Below are 13,592 nucleotides of genomic sequence, written 5' to 3' on the forward strand. Positions count from 1 at the left end.
GCTTCTCTCTTTCCAGGTCATCTTTTCCAAGCTTTGCTGCTAGGACAATGTTGTCATGGGAAGACGGTATCCCCGCCCTGCTGTTTACCCTGTATCCACTGGCAACCTTCAGCTGGCAGTAGGACTTATACATATTAAACCAGTCTGATAGGAAAATAAGGCCTCAGAAGTGCATTTCTGGTTTAAAAAGTCCCTGCCTTAGGCCTTTATGCAGCTACAAGGCAGTCAACAAGCATGTACAGTGGTCAGACACTGGAATTGCTGGTTTTGGAACTGTGCAGGCTGAGATTGGCTCCTCACAACCAGCTGGAAACCTACACCCTTAAGCTGTGATTTCTCATTAAATTTTGTTTAATCTTTACTGATGGTATATATGGTCCCTTGGTACCCAAGCTAAATTCTTGGCAATTGTTCTTTGAATGCTTCTACATAAAGGAGTACTTGGTATCTTAAAGGAGAGTTTACTAAGTTTATGCAGAAATATTATATAGAAACAATTCATATTCTTTCTTTGAATGCTTACGAAGGCAGTAAGACGCTTTGACAAGGTGCTTCTCTCAGGGCACTTCTGTGCTGTTGTTCATGTTGTTTGGTAAATTTCTACATTTACAGGTTAGTTCATACTGTCAAAATCTGCTTGAGAAGAATTTAAACTACTCTCTGCTTAGAAATTACAGGAAGCAAGAAAAATTATTGCCTTGCATTTTCAGTTTTATTGTTGTCTCACAATGTCTGTGGAGAAACTATCTTTCTTATCTAAGCAAGCAAACAAAAACACACATATAAAGCACTAAGCTTACTGCTACTATAGGGAGAGGCCACACAATAAAATAGGATATATCTTCTGTTCAGTCTAATTCTTCTGATTAGCAACTTCTAATGTAGGCATTAGATGTTCTACAGTTAAAGTTTAGGCTTGGCTTTCTAACTAAATCCTTGATGCTAGTTATAGTAAGTGAAAATATTAACTGTAATTTCATTTTCAATAGTCTTGTAGAGCCCAGAGGCCCATAAAACTACAACAATATTCTTTCATGTAATGCTTCTCAGATTCTTTCCAAGTTGTATTTAAGAGGGCCATGACAGGGGAAATTAAAAGCTTATCTTGGTGCATAAAATAGTAACAAACAGTAATAAAATAGTCAGACATCTCCATTTTAAGTAAACCTAATCAGTCACGTTGGCATGACATTCTCTTCCCCACGTAGGCAGCAGTGTGTTTTTCTTAATTACATTCAGATTTGTAACATAGAAAGATTAATGCATAAGGGATTGGAGTTGCTATTTAATGCTCAGAAAGTCTTACTAGCATAAAGGGTTTAAGATCATCCTGTTTTCATATAGGTCAAGATTTTTTGTGGTCTTGTGTCAGTTTGTCCTATACTTGCATTAGCGTGTTCATCCATTTTCTGTATAATGGTAAAGAAAAGCATTGTTTTGAGGGCATTCAATAGTTAAGAATCAAAACATAATAAGGGATGATAAATGTATGACTGATTATAACTACTGAAAAAGGAATATATTCATTCTACAATTTTGCAGAAAAAAAAGATTTATTTCTCATTTGCTCTGCAGAATAACAAATAGTTATGTTAAATACAAACTATTTTTAAGTAGTCTGTGGTTTAGAGGACATAATCATATGTTTTAGGATTGTGCCACTTGTTAGGCACAAGAGGTATGTAAATTGTTATTAAACCAACAATTTTCTGTTAAATTAAGGGTGTTTTCTGTTAAAGAAATATCCAAAAGCAGACTTTGATTTTGAGTGTCTGTAATCATTTCAAAACCATGTTCTTCCCTCTGTGGATTGATTGTTAGGTATTTGCTTTATTTAGAAGCTACTTTTTATTTATAACAAGTGACCAGTTATATTAAGGCTGACTTATATTCCTCTGCTTGTTGAAGGCAATCTTTTTACACTGAAGAGAAGCAAAATTATTACTAATGACAGATAACTATATTCCTTTCAAAGTTCCCTTTTCATTCTGAAATATGAAATGAATAGCTACTCTCTACTATGTTTTGAAAAATAAATCACTTACATCTGCATGCCTGATGAAACAAACAAATCAAAGTTAAGGTACAACTAAATAAAAAATGTTTGGAAACTGACCAGAAGTCTTGCAGAAGGGCTTGTAGTGGTAAGACAAGGAACCATGGTCTCTAGCTAGAGCAGGGTAGATTCAGATTAGACATTAGGAAGAAGTTCTTTACTATGAGGATAGTGAAACACTAGAAGAGGTTGCCCAGAGAGGTGGTAGAGGCTCCATCCTTGGAGACATTCAGTGTCAGGCTTGATGGGGCTCTGAGCAACCTGATCTAATTAAAAATGTCCCTGATCACTGCAGGGGGGTTGGACTAGATGACCTTTAAAGGTCCCTTCCAAATCAACACATTCTATGATTCTGTGATTCTATGATACTTGTCTCAGTCTTGCTGTTAACTCCACAGGGCTTATTCATGTTCCTATTGAAGTAATCTGAACTTTCATTTAAAATGAATTCTTGCAAACAGAGCCTACATGGAAGTGGCTCATAGCCTGATCAAATGTTTCTTGGAGATATGAAAGACCTGCAGAGACATTTGGCAATGGCTGAGTACAGAGGAGTCTTGTGTTGAATTTAACCTATCTTGACACAGGAAAAATAGCTGGTTTGCAATACAGTTTATATTCTTGTGCCATTTTGAGTGAAGTCTTGCCTGCAGTTGTTTTTGGAGCTCAGTGTAAAGGTCTGATGAAAACTTTGAGGGCCTAGATCCTGCCTTCAGATACTTATGCTTGGATCCCATTGACTTACTAGTCTTTGAAATTCTAGCCTTTCTTAAATGTGCAAGTTAGACTTTTCCTGGGCCAGGCAGATAAGCTCTAGCAGCAAAGAATTGTTCAGAAAATATTGGGTGTTTTATCACCATAAAAAACTCTAAACCTTTTTGAACTAATAGAGAAAGTAATAGTACAGCTCCATAAAACTTGAGCTGCCTCTTCCATCTGCAAAGACCCTTCATTCAAGCAATACAGATGCAGTACAAATAAGCTTATGCTCAGCATTAGGTTGCATGTTTGCTAAGAACTGTGCCTTAGGCAAAACAGGTGGGGTGTGAGGAAGTCATCCTTTGATCTTAACATGAATCAGAACTGCACCAATATGATTCTGTCAACATTTACTATAAGTGTAATTAGGAACATAATGTGTGGTGGTGTATGGCGCAGTACTTTGTGAAAATCAATTGAAAAAACTGTAAGAGAGTGGAGGCAGAGTGTAGGAACAGTGCTGGCAGTTGAGGTCATGAGATAAAACTACTGGAAGTCTGGATTCATCCTTATTCTTTGACCTGTGTAATAATAATAAAAAGTAATAGGAATGATCTGTGGTTTTCCTTTACTTGGAAATATCTATTTGAAATATTTCAGAACAGTGGTCATTTCCATTACCTGTTTGTACAGATCTGAAAGAGGCAAGGTCATGCTACTGTAATTTCAAAATTAGAAGACATTCTTTGTTGGAGACACTAAGCAGAATCCTTGAAAGTATGCATGTTGCATGTTATAGTGATAGCTGATAGAGTAAAGATTAAGGATGGAGTTCCAGCTTAGTTGTCAAAACTCCCAATGATTTCAAAGTGATCAAGATTTCAGTCTGCATAATTCAGAATTATCCTGAAGAACACCTCAATGTTATCACAAAATTAATAGTGGCATTCCTGTGTGTACTATTGGTGAAGGAAGGGCAGACACTCTCACTTTTTTAGTTGTATTTATGTGATGAAAGTGCATATGGTACAGATGAGTGATTGCTATGACTAATCAATTTGTCTTTGTTTCTCAGTACAAATTGTTCTTTTTCTGTGCATGGGACTGAGTGTAGAATTCAAAATAGAGATGAAATTACATAAAAAGAGGCATGGTATGACTGCAATCATAGAAAAAGCACATTGTTAATTATGAACAAAGCATCTCTGTGCCAAGTTCTGAGCCATTTGTATTGATATTCATGAATGAAGTGGAATTGATATGGCAGTATAACAATCACGTAATATACACATTCAGGCTCACACTTATCTTAGAAACAGCCAATAAAAAATAATGGAATAATAAAAAAGTATTTCTTCCTGGCTAAAGAATTTTAAAACGAGACTGTTTGTAAGTAGATTTGTCTGGTTTATGGTGTCTAGTGATGTTGGGTGAGGTGGAGAGATGTGTTTAGGAAGAAGTTTCCTCTCTACCAGAAATTCTTCTAAAGAGGCAAACAACCAGCATTTGCCACCAACACATCCAGAAAATCTTACTAATGTTCTTTATTTGTTGTATCTATGGCTCTTGTCACACCATACAGAGGTGGGCAGGCAGAGGTCTGTGATCATCCCAGTGCTCTGGGCATTGTGTCTAGGATTGTTCCATACACTGTGTATTACCTATTGCTACTGCAGTCACTCTGCTTGTAAGCAGAGATCCACAGAATTAGAACTTCCCAACTTCTTCCCCTGTTGTTTTTCAGAAGCTACATAATGTAAGTAAAGCAACAAGGCTTTGAATCGCAATCATTTTTAAGAAGTGTTCACAGAGGTGTCTCAGTGTCCTCTGATCAACTATTTACCCATTTTCTAAAAAAAGATTAAACAGAAACCAAGTTTGAATTTGAATGACTAGCTATCATCAGTGTTTAGTATCACTATGATAGCATGAAAACAGACACATAATAGAAAACTAAGTATTAAAAAGAATGCACTGAAACAAGGGAAGCATGATTTGTAAGCAGCTTTGTGGATTTTCTCTTCTTTCTGCATCCATTTACCCTCAATAAAGCAAACGGCTTATGAAAGGATCAGCAGTGACTCATACGGCTGGTTTGAGAGTGCTGGATGATGTATTTGCTATTTATGTAGTCAACGGACAGAGTCCTAGGAAGCTTCTGAAGTGGATAAGAGACAAAGCATGATTTGCCTTTTCACTAATGACAATCAGCGTCTTATATAGCAGCTTCAGACCTCTCATTCATTCCTTTCAGAGTCTTAATATTAGGTTGTCTGTAAAGTATAAGTTATTCTTATGCAGTAAGACCCTGGAAAAAATAAACTGAAGTAAGTATTAAAATAATATTTTTAATGTTAGAAATAGGCAAAAAATTATAGCTGGAGAGGCTGGCCTGATGATGATGTTGAGGTGGCAGCACCAAAGGACTGAACAAAAATCCCATCTCCAAATTCTTTCAAACATTAAAAAAAATTGGATCCAAATATTATGATTTAAACCAGTCTTCACCCAGCTGCCTAACTGCTCAAATAACCAAGACCAGTCCAGAAATGAAAGTCTGTTAGAAGACAAAACAAACACCAAAAAACACCGAGAAAAAACAACTCCAAAATACTTCTTTATATTGCTTCAGTGAAGTAGAAGCATCTGGTTATGACGTCTGTACATTTAAGTTATTAAAATTTAAATGCTCAGATTTTAGATTAATTGAAAATTTTCTGGGTTTCAGTGTATCAAATGACACTACAGGTGGTAATTTTTTTTTTCTAATTTGCATTTTTGTTACATTTGAAAGCTAATTCAGTGCTTTTAGAGAAAGGCTGACAAGCAGACAAATTGTAGGCTTATTTTTCAAAGATGTGAAGGTTTTGAAAAATTGCACAGTAAGAAAAACAAGAGAAGTTTTAAATTTTTGTATATTTAATGAAACCTTTTAGTCAAATCTAGTCAGATAATTAATCTTTGTTAGTTGTTGCTTTTAAGCACTAGAAATAAAGAAGTTTATCTTTGTGTTTTGAGAGAAAAATCACCTTTAAGTTTTTTTGTACGTCACTTTTCTTCTGGTAGGTGAAATAGCTTCCTTGTTTTGCTTTCACATGCTTGATTTCAGTTTTCTCAGAGGGTTTATGAGATGCAAAATGTGGGATAGGTAATTAGCTGGTAAAAAATAAGTAAGGAAAGGCCTAAATCTTGCCTTAAATCTTGAAAGCTGAGACATTTCTGTCTCCAAATGGTCCATGCCAAAGCATCACTACTTTGCAAGTAATATTCTACAGACCTCTTCTGAAATTAAAAAAAGTAATCTGAGGAAGATCAGTGTACTTATTGATTAAAATTAATTTAGCAACTGAAACCTCAAAATTACTTAAGATTCAGGCTCAAATTCATAGCTTATTAATAAACAAATTTAGTAAATATTTTCTGAATGAAATGTTTTATTTTGTAGAAGTTGAAAGCTTTCACAAATTTTCTGAAAGACTTTACAAAGCTTTGTGTTGTGGAACTGACTTACATTTTCCCAAGTGACAATTGTGTAGAGAAAAGGGAACCAGGGGCTTTGATTGTCTTAAACCTCATAAGATGTTCTTCCCAAGTGTAAAAAACCACAACAGTGTAGTGAACCTGAAATTGGTTTTCTTCTAGAAGCCTTCAAGTTTCCATGCTATTTTAGGGGGTGAGCTGATTTTTTGCACTTGTGTGTGAAAGATGGAGATTCACCCCTGCAACTGAAAGCTCAGAACCGTAAAGTTCCTTTTGCCCTTGCCCTTCATTAGACCACTTGTTTGTCTGTCTGTGGTTCACAGGTGAGCTTCTCAAGAGTGCGTGAAATCTTTCAGTGATGTTTTTTTTTTCCTTTGAGAAATTAATTATCCTCAAAGCTTCTTGGGTTGATGCCCTGTTCTGTCCAACTGGGAGAACACAGAAAATAATCTGACAACTAATTTCCACTGCAAATTGTGTCTGCTGATCTTCCTTATATATTGGAAGGAGACTGCATGAGATTTTGCCCTTTACGTGGATTGAACTTGTCTTTAATTTGTCGGGTTTTTTTTTGTCTTTTGCTGCTGTGTAATGATAGACCTTGCCTAAAATGATGAAATGCTGGTTCCTGGCCAAAAATTTAAAGTGACATATGTGTATTTTCCGCTAGGAAAGTTGATATTAGCTTATTAGCATCTTTCACAGCTGAAATAACACAGTGAGCCAATGTGAATCAAATGTTCCCAGGGGGCTAATTTCCTCCCACTGATTGCAGAGTGATGAAAACAAAGAATAAGAGGTCAGCCTGCATCTAATTTCAAAAAGTGCCCTATTGATGAGGAAAACAGATGAGATCAAAAGACTACAATTCAAGTGACACATACTGACCTCGTTTGTGATAACCAGTGAAATCAACCATTATAATAATATTACCTTTCATTATTATAATGCATCTGATAATTATCCCATATGTCCTTTTTTTGTGCTCTACATAAAATCCATATTTGTATTGTTAAACTTCTATTGCTAGTTGAGTTTATGAACATCTTGCTTGGCAGTTGCTTTGCAGATGAACTGACAGTATCCACTGTCAGTAAAGTCACAACTCTTGGGTTACCTGGCTGATAAACATAGAGAGTGTCTTCACATTTCAGGCTCTGTACCATTTTTGGTACAGTTCTTCAGCTACTGAAATGCCTCTGAAAATAAAATCAAATTAAAGACTAAAATTCAGCACAACAGATGCACAAATGGATGTTGAGATGAATATAGTGTGGGCTCAGAAGCAAACTGTCATCGCTCCCCATTGCATTTTTGTCTGTTCCATGTGCTGTGCACCTGTGGCTTGCAGACAATGGATTTGATTGCACTATAGAAAACTGGCAGCCAAGTTAAAGCTGCTGCTGCTGCCTGTAGTTGTGTCTTTGTTCTCTCCTGTGAGCTCTTTGCATGCTTTTCTCCTGCTTTTTTATTATTATTTTTACATTACCTCTGTTTGGTCTTTTAATTATTATATTAGTACCCTTTGCTGCTGCTTTTGAGATATTAAAAATGTAACAAAGAAAAATGTGATTAAGTGAAGGCATTGTAGGCAAAAGGAGACAGAGATTGAGCAATCTCTGAAGTACACAGAAATTGGACCAGTGTGGTAGGTACTTGAGATCACCAGGTAGAAATGAATTAATTATAGACTATCCCCTCCCCCAGATCCTGTCATCAAACCTAAATGAACTCCTGCATTAAATCAAATTGAGCTGAACCAGCATGAATATTAAATTCTGAGCTTGATTTCCTATTACATTACTCCAGTTTTATGCTGGCATAAATTTCATTTAAAACAGTAGAGTTACATGGTTATGAATTGGGAGTAATGTGGTTGTGAATCAAGCTGTTCAGGTTCTTTCCTGTGATGTCAGGTCTTGTTTTGCTTTGAAGTATCTATACAAGTGCCACTTCATGTCCTTTCTGATAGACCATAGTGCTAAAGATGCACTGAGGACGAAATTATTTGTGAAAAGTACATTTTTGGTGAAATTTTCCATTGCTTTGTTTCACAAGACTTTTCAGTTTTATAGTACCTTGTCAGGTCTAAGAGAAGCATAACTTCTCTAACAGCTTATTACCAATGGACTTGCTCACTCCATTTGTATCAGAAAACATTGCACATGTGACATTTCCCATGGAAGGTCTGGCCTGATCCCTGTTGAGCACTGTGTCCTAGGGTGTCTCAGTGAGATATAGGAATAAAAGATTGCAATTTTGAACGTGGAAAATGCAGTGTGAGATTGGCAAAAGAAAACTGAAAATTCACACTGAAAGTGCAAATAACATGAGCTGAGTAGAAAGTGTCAGAAAGTAAAATAAAATTGATTTGATGACTTTGTTTTGAATATTTTGAAACAAATCAAGATTTTGCTTGAAACAGATTTTGTTTCAAAACTGGGCTTCAAGGAAATCTAAGTGTATGAAAATCAAATGTTACTTTCAGATATACTTTATTTCAGTGTGCTCACACATGCAAATTTAAGATATGCCAAAACTTTTAATCATTCTTCAGTCTCACTCTTGAGCTTTTTGAACACTTCCTCTAGTGGAGGGGTCAGCAGGTAGCCCAGGTAGGCCATCCTTAGTTATTCCTGCTATTTATTATAAAAAAGGGATTAAGGAGTACAAGTATTGCATCCAGATTTGTGCAAAGCAGCAGGCAGAAGTTGTAGCAGAGTCACTGACCATGTTGTTAAGCCAGAATTTAGTGTATTTTCTTAATACCAACATGCTAGTGATAAATGTGAGCAGCAAAGAAATATGAAAACAATCTATTCTATAATGAACTAGTTTAAAGGGGTACATAGATAACTGGAAAAAAATCTAAGCAGTGTTACAAAGCTCCTGTTCACGTGTCATATGTGATGTGGCTTACTAGCCAGCCAGTCAGGTGTTTTAGGAGCTGTGAGAACTGGGTTTGGCAGTAGTATTGGATTGTGTGATTTTATATTTTTAATAGCCAAGGAAAGAATAAAGAGTATAATGCTCACATAATCAAACATATTATTGGCAAAATCAGTGTTTGTCTGGGTGCAGAACAGAGGGAAGTAGTTATAGAGTTCCTTTATGCATCAACAGAAATACAATTGGGGTCATCTGTGTGTCAGCAGTATTCTTTCATCTAGTGAATAATTATTTAAAGTGAATTTGAAATTACCCAATTCTTCAACAAATCCTTTTCACATAGGCAGTTCTGTCCACTGGACTAGAAGTTTATCCTGGTTCTGGTATTCCTCACCTAGCTGCTGATGGGGACTGCAACAGTCTGCCACAAAGATGTGCTTGAAATGTTACCCAAAGTCAAAATATGGTTAGACTTAGAGCAGTGCCTTACACTACATTCTCAGAAGTATGCAACTGTAAGACACGGTCACTGTGAAACAGATATGTGCATATGGACAAATCTCACACATGAACTTGCATAAGCAAATTAGATCTAGGTGTTTTGCATGATTTTTAAAAAGCCATTGGCAACTGTTTTGTAAGGTATATATAGACATGAGGTTTTCCTGTGGTGTGTGATTAAATAACAAAACTAAACTCTCCATGAATTCACTGAATTTCTGGAAGGAAACACATCACTTTTGATAATAAGACAGTGTTTTCTAAGCAATGTTTATATATTCTATGCTTATTTAAATAGACTAAGAGCTTCCAGAAACTCATAGCAATTTAGAAGCAATGGCAAAGGTTTCTGGATCTGTAGTAGGCTCTGTAGTTCAGCCATGGCAGTGAAGGTTTACAGCTGTGATTATCCTCTGCTCAAAGAATGAATAACTAGTTCAGAAATTTCATGAACATCAGAAATGTCACTATTTGACCTTAAGCCATTCCCTGTCTGCTTCTCGTTGCTGTAGTTGATTAGAAAAAATAGGGCTGTCCATTGCTGTAGTGTTTCCACCAAATCACCAGAAAGGCTGAAATATGTATCCTGAATGCCAGTCACAGTTGCTTTTATGAACACAGGTGATGATTTCATAGAGCCTCATCCATCCAGATAACTGATAGCCCACCATCACATTCAGGCTGGCAGTGCAAAACAGACCAAATACCAGGATACTACTGACAGGGAAAAATCTGGACGAAACACGTCTGTTAAAAGTGTTCTTCAGTGAGACTGCTACATATTTTTTATGCATTATTTAAATATCTCCTTGACAATTAAAGTAAGCATTAAAAAGCAGTGATTTCTTGACACTTTGAAAGATATATGAAAAATCTGACCAGAATTAAATCTCATGTCTGATCAGTGTCAGGCAGCTCTAAGAGTATATTGGAAGATACTAAAGGGCTGTTTAATCCCAAACAGAATCATTGGGTTATTTGTAAAATCTGTAACATGAACTTTCATTGTATGATTAAAATATTGTTAAATAGTTGAAGTCTGAAACAAATCTTCCCTCTAAAATGTTAGATTAAGCCATTCTAGTGATGGAGAGCTGTCAGTAGTATATGGGAACACTGTATGTTCCAGAGAATGATTAGACTTACATAATTAAGCACTGGGTGTAATTGGAATAGAACATAGATACAGGATAAACGTCTTCTGCTGTGAAAATAACTATCTTAGCTTCTCATTAATGTTTATTGAAGCTGATACTTCTAATGATAAAATTACTGAATGAATTTTCAAAAACATGAGAGAAAGAAACTTTTCCATGAAGGCAACATCTGCAATGCCAAAGTCAGTTTGGGTATATTGTTTGATAGGTATGAAATTTTCCACCTTCTGAGAAATTCTACGGAGTTATGTGGGTTATTTTTCACAGGTAATCCAACAGGGGTTTTTTTTATGTTCCCAACAAGCAAAAGGAGGCATTAATGCTTCTGCACTAAATAATTTCTGAGCCCATGACAGTAATTTTCTAGTTTGAAACAATATGGCTAAGAACTGGTCATTGCTCACATACAGCCTAATCTTGGCAAGAAGAATAACCATTCTTTATTCTTTTTGAAGCTTTTCTAATTCTGTAAGCTTCCACTTAATTTCAGAATGTGTAGGTGGCTTTGAAATATTGCAAACTCATGCTCATCTAATCCCAGGACAAACAAGTTTGAATCTGCCTGCACTAATAGAATATAATCCCAAGAATATAAATGTTGCTCCACTTAAATAGAATGGGCATGTGACAGCTCTCATCTAGGTTAGCTATTCAGTGAAAAACAACCTGTGCAATGTTGTAAACTGTACGAAAATGAGAAATGCAGAACCAAGAAGCAATCTGTGTTCACACATCATGTTTTTCTTAATCACATTAGTCTCAAATATGCATTGATGATTTTTGTACTTAAAGCTGCTGCTGTTGTTTCTTTTTCAATTTCTTCATTAATGCCAGATTCATACAGCATTAGGCAATAATTTGGTGAGGTACAAGCAACATATTTTATTGCAAAAAAGCAATAATGCTTGTCAGTTATAGAACTGATTGCATTATATGTCCAGGTTACTTTTGCTTCATGTAATTTAAAATAAAAAGGTCTTTCATTATTCCTGCAGCAGAATAGCATAACAAACGTTTAAATTGTTCATTAGTCATACTAACATTAAGAGCATCCTATGACTGACAGAACTGTCCTGTGACAGTGTGCAATTGTTTGTTACTAAAAAGGGATGGAATTCTGAGACATCTGACATTTGAGAAACAAAACTTTGTGTCTTGAATCCACTTTTGCAAGTTTCTGCCCTGTTTGTTGAAACTCTTGCTGTGTGATGAAAAGATTTTACTGTGTATGCTGAGAGTGATGCAGCCACTCCAAAGGATCATTGTCCATTCTACACAACTGATGTGCCTGATATGTCATTGTGCATTATGCTGTGTTAGAAAATCCAATTTATAAAATATTTTAGGATATTTTCAGTTAATTTATTTGAGAAGATGGTTTATCCATTATTCTTATGCTTTATGAGTCTTGTTGTGCAAGGCTTGCAGGGGTGAATATTGAAACTTTGAGCTTTGTAGTGTGAATTCTCAGGAGCAGCATGAGCATTCCTGGTGAAAACCTAGGAATATTTAATTTATGAGACTACAAGACATCAGAGTTCTGAGCTCAGGTTTGAATGTTGCTTGTAGCAGACCTGAGACTGTGGCCGTTTTGGTTAGGTAGTGAGTGGGAATGAGGAAAGGGGCATGTACAGCTCATGGGGGCAGTAGAATGGGAAGGGGAGAAGAAACTACTACTGGGGGAAGCCAGAAGTAGAAATAGTCCCTGCTTGAATTTGCTATCCTTATACAATAGATTAGTGGGTAAAATTCAAGAGAACCCACGTGTGTGTATTTCATGTTTTGAATACATGTTGTGGTTTTTCACTAAAGGGAAAAGCGGGTTGGGGAGGAATGAAAGAGGCTGGCTGACAAAGTTGAAGAACAGGGAGAGTAACTCAGATAGAAGGGGCCCGAATCCATGAGAAATCCTGTGCTCTGAAACTGGCAAGAAAGTTGGCATTGCAGGTGAACTGCATGCCAGGACTCACAGAGTGCAGATTCATAATGCAGAACTGACGGGTAATATACGTTGGATGTGTCCCAAAGTTTGTATGGCTCTGAATAGTCCTGTAAACAATTGTAACTTAATTTACAAGGAAAACCCTTTGTTATGAGACATCTTGGTCCATACTGATATACTGCAGACACAGAAAAGCAGCTAGAAGTGAAATGTGTCACCTTTTGCAGGCACAGCTATAGGTAACCTAGAATTTATAAGCTGTATTTTAAATTGCAATCATATCTCTCAGAAGACAGGCAGGGAATAATGGAGGAATAACCTAAACTTTCTTGTTGACTTACTGAATAGAGTATTTGAAGAAACGGATGTTAATATGTTGATCTCAAGACCTGGGTCATTAACTCCTCTGTAGTGCTTGACATTTTCTATGGTGCTGTACAAAGTGAAAATTTCATTGCTCTGGTAGGGATTTTGAGCTGGAGCTGGGATAGATCCTACTGGTTTAAGGAAGTGTTGTCGTTTGTGGCAGTGGTTTTTGTACCACAATGAGATGTTCCTTCCCAACATCACATGGGTTTTCTTAGAAATGATGGGCTGTGTATTTACCAGCGGGAAAACACCTGAGGTGACTTATACTGAATGTGTTCCTTTTCTCAGGAGATCAATCCACAAGATAAAGAATACAAAGGAAAAAGAAAAGAACTTGCAGCTGTAAATGTCTTGCTGTGAAATTTTTGCAGAGAAGCATGTGGAGAGGACACATGTGAGGCTCTGTGACTTGGGTCAGCTGCACACAAGTAGTTTGGCTACCTCTTCCTGAAGACTGAAAAAGGAAGAGACAGTTATGAGTAAGTGGTTATTATGCACA

Source organism: Chaetura pelagica, unplaced genomic scaffold, assembly GCF_000747805.2.
Source record: "Chaetura pelagica isolate M959 unplaced genomic scaffold, ChaPel_1.0 scaffold222, whole genome shotgun sequence".
NCBI classification, from domain to species: Eukaryota; Metazoa; Chordata; class Aves; order Apodiformes; family Apodidae; genus Chaetura; species Chaetura pelagica.